This window comes from Triticum dicoccoides, chromosome 2B, assembly GCF_002162155.2.
Source record: "Triticum dicoccoides isolate Atlit2015 ecotype Zavitan chromosome 2B, WEW_v2.0, whole genome shotgun sequence".
In the NCBI taxonomy this organism is placed as follows: Eukaryota; Viridiplantae; Streptophyta; class Magnoliopsida; order Poales; family Poaceae; genus Triticum; species Triticum dicoccoides.
This window is the reverse complement of record NC_041383.1, coordinates 446,056,907-446,069,845: the sequence shown is the minus strand read 5'-3', so window position 1 is coordinate 446,069,845 and position 12,939 is coordinate 446,056,907.

The following is a 12,939-nucleotide window of genomic DNA, read 5'->3' as shown; positions in this document are numbered from 1 at the left end:
TTTCATTCATCAATCTCTTATCAAGTGGCTTCTCACCTTTATGGACGTGTGATGTTTGCTTTGGAATTCATTCATTCATCCTTGTTCGAATGTTTATTGTCAAGACTATATGTTGCAATTTCTATCCGTTGATTCAACTTGTCTATCTGTCCGTCAAGATGCTAACGGATGTCACCCTCTCAGGATGGCTCCGCCAACGCGTCAGAATCCGGAACGCAATGATGGGAGTCAGGCGAACCCTCCACCTCCACCTCCGCCTCCGGAGGCATGGCAAGCTTTGATGGCAGCCTCTCACGCCCATGCTCAGATGATGATTCAGCTCATGCAAGAGCGCAACCAAGGCCAAGGCAACCAAGGGAATCAAGGTCAAGGGCAGTTCAATCATCAGCCTCTATTTGCTACCCTCAACCAATTCCTTGCAAATCAGCCGAAGTCTTTCAGCTACTGTGTCGAGGCCACAGACACCGATGATTGGCTCGTGGATATCAACAAGCATTTTGAATGCAGCAATGTCAGGCCTGAGGACTATGTCAAGTTCGCTTCTTTTCATCTCAAGGATCAGGCAGCTGATTGGTTCCAGCAATACAAGGATTCTAGAGGTGGTCGAGTGATTACTTGGACTGATTTCTGTCGGGACTTTAAAGCTCACCATATTCCTACCAGTGTTGTTGAGAGCAAGCGAGAGGAGTTCCGCAATCTCAAGCAAGGCAACATGTCAGTGTACGAATACAACAAGCAGTTTCAGAAACTTGCTCGCTTTGCTAAGCAAGATGTTCCTTATGAGAAAAGTATGATCTATCAGTTCAGAGGTGGCCTTAGAGAGGATCTGCAGTTAGCTCTCGTTCTTGTTGAGCCTACTCAGTTTGATCAATTCTACAATATGGCACTCAAGCAAGAAGGTGCTCAGCTCAAGTGTGAGGCTTCTAAGAAGAGAATCAGGGATGTAGTGCAATCTTCTTCTTCCTCACAAGTGGCAGCTAAGCAGCAGAAGTTCTATCTTCCTCCTCCTCTGTTTCGTCAGCCTTACCAACAGAAGAACTCAGGTGGTCGTGGATCTTCCCACCCACCCAACCCAAGCTATCAGAACAAGTCTCAGCCTCAAGCTTCAAAGTCAAATGCTCCTTATCATCGTCCGCTCACAGAAGTGACTTGCAACAAGTGCCAGCAGAAAGGTCACTACGCAAACAAATGCTTCAATCAAAGGCGCCTTCCTCCTCCTCCTCCTGTGAGATCTTCAAGCAATGCTGTGGTCAAGCATAATCCAAAGTCTGCAAAGGTGAACATGATGAATGCAGCTCAGGCAGAGGATTCTTCAGATGTGATCATGGGTAATCTCTTGGTTAATGATATTCCTGCAAAAGTCTTATTTGATACCGGTGCATCGCATTATTTCATGTCAATACCGTTCTTTACCAAGCATGATTTCACTTCGGAATATTTGGATAGAACTCTAGCAATTGTTTCCCCGGGCAAGCACATGAGTTCTCGCTTGATGGTTCCAAATGTCTCTATCAAGATGGGCGACTATAAATTTCTGTCTTCTCCAGTTGTTCTTGGCGACTCTGATATTGATCTAATTCTCGGCATGGACCGGCTTTCTAAGCACAAGGCTCAGCTTGATTGTGCTGCCAGGCAAATTCAATTGACACACCCTTCTAAGGATGTTATCATCTATGCCGCTCGTGATGAAACCATTTGGTTGTTTTCTCTCAATGAGAAGGGCGAGCTGGATGCTATTTCTCAAATTCCAGTCGTTTGTGAGTACCAAGATGTCTTTCCAGAAGAGCTTCCGGGTATGCCTCCTCATCGGCCAGTCGAGTTCGTTATTGATCTTGAGCCCGGTACAGAACCCGTTTGCAAGCGTCCATACAAGCTTGGACCCAAGGAGATGAAGGAATTGAAGAAGTAGCTCGATGAACAAGAGCGTCTAGGTTTGATCAGACCGAGTTCTTCCCCATGGGGTTGTGGAGTTCTTTTTGTCTGGAAGAAGGATGGCACGGACCAACTTTGTGTCGATTACCGTCCATTGAACAAGAAGACAATCAAGAACAAGTATCCACTTCCCAACATCAATGAGCTTTTCGAGCAACTCAAAGGGGCTAAAGTCTTCTCCAAGCTTGACCTACGTATGGGGTATCACCAGATTCGCATTCGTGAACAAGATATTCCCAAGACAGCATTCAGAACAAGCTATGGTTCTTATGAATATACTGTCATGTCTTTCGGCCTTGTCAATGCTCCTCCAACATTCTCTCGCATGATGAACTTTATCTTCAACCACTACACCAATGAATTTGTTCTGGTGTATCTCGATGATATTTTGGTCTTCTCCAAGAATAAGCAGGATCATGCCAAACATTTGCGATTGATGCTTGACAAGCTCAGAGAGCATCAATTCTATGCGAAGTTTTCCAAATGTGAGTTCTGGCTTGATGAAGTTCTTTATCTTGGTCATATCATCTCTGCCAAGGGCATTGCTGTTAATCCGGTGAAGGTTTCTGCAGTTCTGAATTGGGAACCTCCTCAGAATGTCAAACAGCTCCGCATTTTTCTTGGTCTTGCAAGCTATTGCCGAAGATTCGTTGAGAACTTCTCTAAGATTGCAAAGCCTCTTTCCAACCTCCTCCAGAAGCATGTCAAGTATGTATGGACGCCTGAGTGCGACGTTGCTTTCAACACCTTCAAAGAGAAGCTAGTCACAGCTCCTATCTTGACTCCTCCTGATGAATCCAAGCCATTCGAAGTATTCTGTGATGCTTCCCTTCAAGGTCTCGGTGCTGTGTTGATGCAAGAAAAAAAAGTTGTGGCCTATACCTCTCGTCAGTTGAAGCCCAACGAAAAGAACTACCCACTGACGATCTTGAGTTGGCGGCAGTTGTCCATGCATTGATAACATGGAGACATCTCTTATTGGGAAGGCAAGTGGACATTTTCACCGATCACAAGAGTCTCAAGTATATCTTCACTCAACCCAACCTTAACCTCAGGCAAACTCGATGGGTCAAAATGATTCAAGAGTACAATCCGAGTATTGAATATACTCCTGGCAAGGTGAATGTGATTGCAGATGCTCTGAGCAGAAAGGCTTATAGCAACAGTCTAATTCTCAAGCCGTTTCAACCGGATCTCTGTGAAGCCTTCCGCAAGCTGAATCTTCAAGTTGTTCCTCAAGGCTTTCTTGCCAACCTCATAGTCTCTCCTACTTTGGAAGATCAAATTCGTGAGGCACAACTCCTGGATACCATGGTGAAGAAGGTGAAACGTGGTATTGACAAGGGCATTCCCAAATACAAGTTCTATCGCTTGGATGACAAAGATACTCTTTTCTTCGAGGATCGAATTGTGGTTCCAAAAGGTGATCTGAGAAAAGTCATCATGAATGAGGCACACAATTCCCTCCTATCCATTCATCCTGGAAGTACAAAGATGTACCATGACCTCAAGCAGTCATATTGCTGGACTCGAATGAAGCGAGAAATTGCTCAATTCGTGAATGAATGTGATGTCTGCAGAAGAGTGAAAGTAGAACACCAAAGACCAGCTGGTCTCCTCCAACCTCTTGCTATTCCAGAATGGAAGTTTGACCATATCGAGATGGACTTAATGACTGGTTTTCCTAAGTCCAAGCGTGGAAATGATGCTATCTTCGTTGTCATTGGCAAGCTTACCAAAGTGGCTCATTTTCTTCCTATCAAAGAATATATCACAGCAGCTCAGCTGGCAGAGCTATACACCTCCAGAATTGTCTCCTTGCACGGCATTCCACAATTGATATCTTCAGATCGTGGAAGCATCTTCACTTCTAAGTTTTCGGACTCCTTTCAGACGGCCATGGGCACCAACATTCGTTTCAGCACAGCTTTCCATCCTCAAACAAGTGGCCAAGTCGAGCGAGTCAATCAAATCCTTGAAGATATGCTCAGGGCTTGTGTCATCTCTTTCGGTATGAAGTGGGAAGATTGTCTTCCATATGCCGAGTTCTCATACAACAACAGCTTCCAAGCGAGTTCAGGCAAGGCCCCATTCGAAATTCTCTATGGCAGAAAGTGGCGTACTCCTCTCAACTGGTCTGAGACAGGTGAACGCCAACTTCTTGGCAACGACTTGATCACAGAAGCTGAAGAAATGTGCAAAGTCATTCGTGAGAATCTCAAAGCCGCGCAATCGCGCCAAAAAGTTACTATGATAGCAAGCACCGTGACTTGGCTTTTGAAATCGAAGACCATGTCTACCTCCGCATCTCTCCAATGAAAGGCACTCATCGCTTCGGTATCAAAGGGAAGCTTGCCCCTAGATACGCGGGTCCTTTCAAGATCATTGGCAAAAGAGGCGATCTCGCCTATCAACTTGAGCTTCCATCCAACTTTGCAAACGTGCACGATGTGTTTCATGTGTCACAGCTTCGCAAGTGCTTCAAGACTCCTGAGCGCACTATCAACTTCGAAGAGATCGACCTCCAAAAAGATCTCTCTTATCATGAGCACCCCGTTGCTATTCTCGAACAAACCGAGCGCAAGACTCGCAACAAGTCAATCAAATTCCTGAAAGTGAAGTGGTCACACCATTCCGACCGAGAAGCCACCTGGGAGCGCGAGCATCACCTCCGTTCCGAATATCCGGAGTTCTTTCAGTCCTAGATCTCGGGACGAGATCCTCTTGAAGTGGTGGAGTGTTGTAACACCCCGGATGTAACTTTCCATCTTTGTATCTCCAACTCTTGCCATTTTCGGCTATGTGATATGATATTCCCTCCGTGGTTGGGTTTTGTCTTTTGTTTTGAATTTTATTCATGTCATGCATATCATATCATGTCATCATGTGCATTCCATTTTGCATGCGTGTTCGTCTCATGCATCCGAGCATTTTCCCCGTTGTCCGTTTCGCAATCCGACACTCCCACATGCACCGGCGCACCCCTCTTGTCTCTTTTCGTGTGCGGGTGTTAAACGTTCTCGGAATGGACCGAGCCTTGCCAAGTGGCCCTGGTATAGCACCGGTAGACCACCTGTCAAGTTTCGAGTCATTTGGAGCTCGTTTGGTACTCCAACGGCTAACCGCACTCTCGCAAAGGCCTCTTTTGTGTTGCAGCCCAACACCCCTCTAATACAGCCCAATAACACATCTAAGTCACTTCCATGCTCTCCGTCATCGGATCACGATCGTGTGGGCGAAAACCGCACCCCATTTGGACACTCCTAGCTCCCTCTACCTATAAATATAGCCTCTCCCCGAAATTCACGGGCAAACCCTAGACGAAATCGTCCCTGTCGCCACCGAACACGTCCGGCCGCCGCCGGACAAATCCCGCCACCGCCCGCGTCCAACCGCAGCTCGCCACGTGGCCGCTCCGCTGCCCCCGCACTGCCGGCCCGCCAGGCCCGCGGGAGGCCCGCTCGGCCTGCGCGCCCGCCGCCGCTCGCCCGCACAGCCGCGCCCGACGCCGTCGCCGGCCTCCGCCGCCGCATCACGGCCGCCTCCGCCTCGCCGCCGGCCTCTCCTCCGCCCTGTCACCGACCCCTTCGCCTCCGGTCGAGCCAGCCACGCGCCGTGCTCCTCCGCCGACCGGAGCCAGCCGTGCCGTCCGGAGCCGGACGCGCCGCCCGCGGCTCCAACTCCGGCGACCACGCCGTCCTCCGTGCCTTCGGCCGCCCCGGCCTCTCCTCCGTCCTTCCCCGACTCCGGCAGCCGTGCCCCGAGCCTCCGACGAGCTCCATCTCCGGCCAGCGATCCTCGAAGCGCGCTCCGGATCAGATCGGATCTGAGCAAGGGTTGACTTCTCCCCCCGTTTTTTGTCCAAGTCATTTCTGTGATAAAATTTGTTGCATCTTCATCGCATCACATCTTTGCACCCGTGGCTCCGTTTTGGGCATGTGGAATACCAAATTGTTCGACTCGAAGAGTACATCATTTCATTCCATTGCATCATTTACATTTGAGCTCATCTTGATGCCCGAAATGCTGTTGGAAGAGGGATTCATAATGTTAGTTTCAGATTCTTATCAGAACGAGCTCTTTTGTCATTTTTGCCATGATTGATGTGTGCATCCTATGGACTTGGTCCCTAAATGTGTTTTGAACTAGGCTATGTCTTCTTTACAGAGGTGCTTACCATGTATTTTTGTGATCAATGTGGTGACTAGCACAAGCATGCAAACTAGGCTTCGTGATTACGCTGATTTTAGCCCATGTTCTGATGTAATTTCCATGCCATGTAAACATGTTGCTACAGAGAGATCCATGCATAATTTGAGATACTTCAGTAAGGTTGTTTTGAAAACATGGTTATGCTCTATCCATCCATAGTCCTGGTTGCAATTATGGAGTAGTCTAGCATGTCATTTTCGTGCTCTACTTTTCCTTGAAAATGTTTCCTGGCAGATTGTTTACATGTTGTTCAATTTGGCCAAGGTTGTTGTAGTTGATCCGTGTGTGCTATGATGTTGTTCTTGCCATGTATAGCTTCTATGACATGTCTTCTTGATGGATGTATGCTCAGTTTATCATGAGATGCTCTGTAGTGAGTGCATCGAGCTCACGAAGGTGCCTTCGTAATTATGTCAATGCCATGCTTTGTTTGCTGAATCTGTTAACGAAACTTGCTATGTTTACATGGGTGCCATCATATTTTCTGATCCCTTTTGGCTTATGGTCAGTAAGGGACTTTTGATCTATGCTTTGAGTAGATTCATGCCATGCCTTGTTTTGCTATTATAAGTTCCTGTAGCATGTTGAAAACTTGCTCTGAACATTGCTTTGTGATGCTGTTTATGCCATGTCCAAACCGATATTTTCTTGCACTTTCTCCATGCTTGTTTGAACATGTTATGATGTGATTTAGCCGTAGCTCAGTGTTCCTCTTTTGTAAAGCATCTCCTGTAGATCATTGCCATATGCTTTGTTTTTATGTTGGGGTGTTGTAGCATAGTTTCTTGTTGCATGCTAAGTAGCATCGTGCTGTTAATCGCAGCTTTGTGCCATTCTTGTTTTGCTTGCCATTTGCAAACCGTGCATCCGAATCCGGTGATCTTTATATCGATTTCAACCGAAATCATCTCATCTTTCCAGCGGCATACTTGGTTTGCCAAGTTGATGCCTTGTTCATCATTTTTCCTTCCGAAGCACGCATAAGCATTGCATATCACATCTCGCATATCATGACATGTATTGCATCATGTTGTTTGTGCATTGCACCGTGATTTATTGTGGTTCCTTGCTTGTGTTCTTGCTTTGGGTAGAGCCGGGATACGAGTACGTGCACGAGGAACCTGTTGAGTACGCTAACGAGGATCAAGCCTTCGACTACTCTGAGAACCTTGTAGGCAAGATGATCATACCTTCGATATCACTTATATCTTTGCTTGCTAGTACTCGCTCTATCGCTATGTTAGCTCTACTTGCCATTGCTTACCATGCCTCCCTATTGCCATGTTAAACCTCTAACCATCCTGTCCTAGCAAACCGTTGTTTGGCCATGTCACCGCTTTTGCTCAGCCCCTCTTATAGCATTTTAGTTGCAGGTGAAGATGAAGTTTGTTCCTGGTCGGAACATGAATATTTTGGGATATCACAATATTTCCTGTTTAAATTAAAGCACCTTATATACTTGGTAAAGGGTGGAAGGCTCGGCCTTATGCCTGGTGACTTGTTCCACTCTTGCCGCCCTAGTTTCCGTCATACCGGTGTTATGTTCCTTGATTTTGCGTTCCTTACACGGTTGGGTGATTTATGGGACCCCCTTAACAGTTCGCTTTGAATAAAACTCCTCCAGCAAGGCCCAACCTTGGTTTTACCATTTGCCACCTAAGCCTTTTTCCCTGGGGTTTTCGCGAGCCCGAGGGTCATCTTTATTTAACCCCCCTGGGCCAGTGCTCCTTCGAGTGTTGGTCCGAAACGGGCAGACTGCAGGGCCACCTCGGGGCAACTCGAGGGCTGGTTTTACTCGTAGGCTGAACTATCCGGTGTGCCTTGAGAACGAGATACGTGCGACTCCTATCGGGATTTGTCGGCACATCGGGCGGCTTTGCTGGTCTTGTTTTACCATTGTCGAAATGTTTTGCGAACCGGGATTCCGAGGCTGATCGGGTCTTCCCGGGAGAAGGTTTATCCTTCGTTGACCGTGAGAGCTTGTGATGGGCTAAGTTGGGACACCCCTGCAGGGTATATAATCTTTCGAAAGCCATGCCCGCGGTTATGAGGCAGATGGGAATTTGTTAATGTCCGGTTGTAGATAACTTGACACTTGACTTCATTAAAATGCATCAACTGTGTGTGTAGCCGTGATGGTCTCTTCTCGGCGGAGTCCGGGAAGTGAACACGGTTTGAGTTATGCTTGACGTAAGTAGTTTCAGGATCACTTCTTGATCGCTTCTAGCTTCTCGACCGACGCGTTGCTTCTCTTCTCGCTCTCACTTGCGTATGTTAGCCACCATATATGCTTAGTGCTCGCTGCAGCTCCACCATATTACCCCTTACCTACCTATGAGCTTAAATAGTCTTGATCTCGCGGGTGTGAGATTGCTGAGTCCCCGTGGCTCACAGATTCTACCAAAACAGATGCATGTGCCGAGGATACTGGCGCAGATGGCACAACTGAGCTGAAGTGGGAATTTGATGAGGCCCTTGGTCGTTACTATGTATCTTTTCCAGATGATCAGTAGAGCAGCCCAGTCAGGACGATCAGGGATCTAGCATTTGGGGTTGTCTTCTTTTCATTTGAATTTGACCGTAGCCGGTCTATGAGTGTACTTTGAATGATGTATGAACTTAAATTATGTATTGTGTGAAGTGGCGATTGTAAGCCAACTCTCTTTATCTCATTCTTGTTCATTACATGGGACTGTGTGAAGATGACCCTTCTTGCGACAAAACCACCATGCGGTTATGCCTCTAAGTCGTGCTTCGACACGTGGGAGATATAGCCGCATCGTGGGTGTTACAGGGCTTCTTTGGCCTCTTTTTTTTATAAAGTCCGAAGTCTCATCCCGACTTGTGGGGGAATCATAGTCTTCATCATCCTTTCCTCACTTGGGACAATGCTCTAATAATGAAGATCATCACACTTTTATTGATTTACAACTCAAGAATTACAACTTAATACTTAGAACAAAATATGACTCTACGTGAATGCCTCCGGCGGTGTACCGGGATATGCAATGAACCAAGAGTGACATGTATGAAAAATTATGGAGGTGGCCTTACCACAAATACGATGTCAACTACATGATCATGCAAAGAGCAATATGACAATGATGGGGCGTGTCATAATAAACAGAATGGTGGAAAGTTGCATGGCAATATATCTCGGAATGGCTATGGAAATGCCATAATAGGTAGGTATGGTGGCTGTTTTGAGGAAGGTAAATAATGGGTGCATGATACAGGTGAAAGTTGCACGGCATAATAGAGGCTAGCAATGGTGGAAGGGTGAGAGTGCGTATAATCCATGGACTCACATTAGTCATAAAGAACTCATACACTTATTGCAAAAGTCTAGTTGCCCTCGAAGCAAAGTACTACTATGCATGCTCCTAGGGGAAGGGTTGGTAGGAGTTAACCATCGCGCGATCCTGACCTCCACACATAAGGAAGACAATTAAAAGAGCACCCCATGCAACAAATTTGTCACACAACTTTTACCATACGTGCATGCTATGGGACTTGCAAACTTCAACACAAGTATTTCTCAATTTCATAATTACCCAACTAGCATGACTCTAACATTACCACCTTTATATCTCAAAACAATTATCAAGCATCAAATTGATCACAGTGTTTAATACACTTTCTATGATAGTTTTTATTATACCCAACTTGGATGCCCATCATTCTAGGACAAATTTTGTAACCATAGGAAATACCATGCTGTTCTAAAAGGCTCTCAAAATAATATAAGTGAAGCATGAGAGATCAACAATTTCTACAAAATCAAGCCACCGTCGTGCTCTAAAAAGTATAAGTGAAGCACTAGAGCAAAATTATCTAGCTCAAAAGATATAAGTGAAGCACATAGAGTATTCTAATAAATTCCAAATCGTGTGTGTCTCTCCCAAAAGGTGTTTACAGCAAGGATGATTGTGGTAAACTAAAAAGCAAAGACTCATATCATACAAGACGCTCCAAGCAAAACACATATCATGTGGTGAATAAAAATATAGCTCCAAGTAAAGTTACCGATAAACGAAGACAAAAGAGGGGATGCCTTCCGGGGCAACCCCAAGCTTAGGCTTTCGGTTGTCCTTGAATATCTTAGGGTGCCATGGGCATCCCAAAGCTTAGGCTCTTGCCACTCCTTATTCCATAGTCCATCAAATCTTTACCCAAAACTTGAAAACTTCACAACACCAAACTCAACAGGAAATCTCATAAGCTCCGTTAGTGCAAGAAAGAAAAACCACCACATAAGGTACTGTAATGAACTAATTCTTTATTTATATTGGTGTTAAACCTACTGTATTCCAACTTCTCTATGGTTCATACCCCCCGATACTAGCCATAGATGCATCAAAATAAGCAAACAACACACCAAAAACAGAATCTGTCAAAAACAGAACAGTCTGTAGCAATCTGTAAATTTCTAATACTTACGGAAATCTAAAAATCCTACCAAACTAGGAAGTCCTAGGAAATTTGTCTATTGATCTACTGCAAAAATAATCAACTAAAAATCACATTTCTGTGATTTATTAAAATTGTTCTCGTGCGTGCAAAAGTTTCTGTTTTTCCAGCAGAATCAAATTAACTATCACCGTAGGTTATCCTATAGGTTCTACTTGGCACAAACACTATTTAAAACATAAAACCACATCTAAATAGAGTCTAGGTGAAATATTTATTTAATAATAGAAAGGAAAAATATTGGGTTATCTCCCAACAAGCGCTAATCTTTAAAGCGTTTTTAGCTAGGCATTGAGATTTCAATGATGCTCACGTGAAAGACAAGAATTGAAGCATAAAGAGAGCATCATAAAACATCTGAAAAACACACTTAAGTCTAACATACTTCCTATGCATAGGTTTTTTATAAGCAAAAAAATTATCAAGGCAAGCAAAAACTAGCATATGCAAGGAAGAAGACGATAGCAATCTCAACATGAAGAGAGGTAATTTAGTAACATGAAAAATTTCTACAACCATATTTTCCTCTCCCGTAATAATTACATGTAGGATCATAAGCAAATTCAACAAAATAGCTATCACATAACATATTTTCAACACGATCCATATGCATGCAAAGTTGACACTCTTCCAAGATAGTGGGATTAACATTAACTAAAGTCATGACCTCTCCAAACCCACTTTTATAAAAAATATCATAAGATTGAACATACTCTGAATATGTGGGATCTAAAGTTGACACTCTTCCAAACCCACTTTCAATATTATTGCAAACATTATTATCAATCTCATATTCATCATGGGGCTTAGATAAATTTTCAAGATCATAAGAAGAATCACCCCAGTCATGATCATTGCAGCAAATAGTAGTCATGGCAAAACTAGCATCCCCAAGCTTAGGGTTTTGCATATTATTAGCACAATTGACATCAAGAGAATTTATAATAACATCATTGCAATCATGCTTTTTATTCAAGGAGCTATCATGAATCTCTTCATAAATTTCTTCATCATAATTTTCAGATTCACGAATTTCGAGCAAAGCTTCATAAAGTAATCTAGTGCACAAAACTCACTAGCAATTGGTTCATCATAATTGGATCTCTTAAAAAGATTAGCAAGTGGATGAGTATCCATAGATCTTAGGTTCTCTGTTTAGCAATAAATAAACAACTATTCCAACCAAACGAGCAAACAAGCCAAGTAAGACATCAAGGAAAACGGAAACACGAAAAGAAGAAGGGCGAATAGAACGGCAAGGGTGAAGTGGGGGAGAGGAAAATGAGAGGCAAATGGCAAATAATGTAATGCGAGGGAGATGAGTTTGTGATGGGTACTTGGTATGTCTTGACTTGAGCGAAGACTTCCCCGGCAACGGCGCTAGAACTCCTTGCTACCTCTTGAGCACTGCGTTGGCTTTCCCTTGAAGAGGAAAGGGTGACGCACCTAAGTAGCGTAAGTATTTCCCTCGGTTTTTGAGAACCAAGGTATCAATCTAGTAGGAGGCTCCTCAAAAGTCCCTCGTACCTACCCAAACAAACAAGAACCTATCAACCAACGCGATAAAGGGGTTGTCAATCCCTTCACGGTAACTTCCGAAAGTGAGATCTGATTGTCACGACCGGTTTTCCGGGTAATAAATTTCCAGAAAAGACCGTCGTGCTCATCAGCCCTAGGATTACTGTTAGCTGATGAGGCTCCAACTTGATACAGAAATTCCAAGCAAAATACAAAATATGTAGTACAAGACCATTCTGGCCTATGAGTACAACAAATGGTTTCTAGTGGTCGATGGCGGAAGCGGGTTGTGAAACATCAGTGTCTATGGGACTCCATTTCCCACGGGAACAGCTGACCAGGTTAATTCCTATCTTCGCGAGGCTGCTATCTCCATTGAGTGGGTTACGGGACTGGCATCGCGTCGCTCCTCTCCGTGTAAGAAAATCTGGACAAGACAATAGCCAGGGACAAGCCAATGAGTACTTTGAATGTACTCGCAAACATTATGAACACAGGTATAATATAACAATGATGTGCTGAAAATATTTTATGCTCATGACGTCAGTCACAAAAGATAAATGAAACTCTGATGCGTGCAAGCAAGTTATTTATAAAATTGCAATAACATAGTAGTATTAAAATTTATGAAATAAATAACAAGCAAGCCACAGTCGGGCGTCTTAGCGACACCACATAAAGGGCTTTAAAAGAAATGCCACAGTCGGGCGTCTGAGCGACACCACATAAAGGGCTTTAAAAGAAATGCCACAGTCGGGCGTCTGAGCGACACCGCATAAAGGGCTTTAAAAGAAATGCCACAGTCGG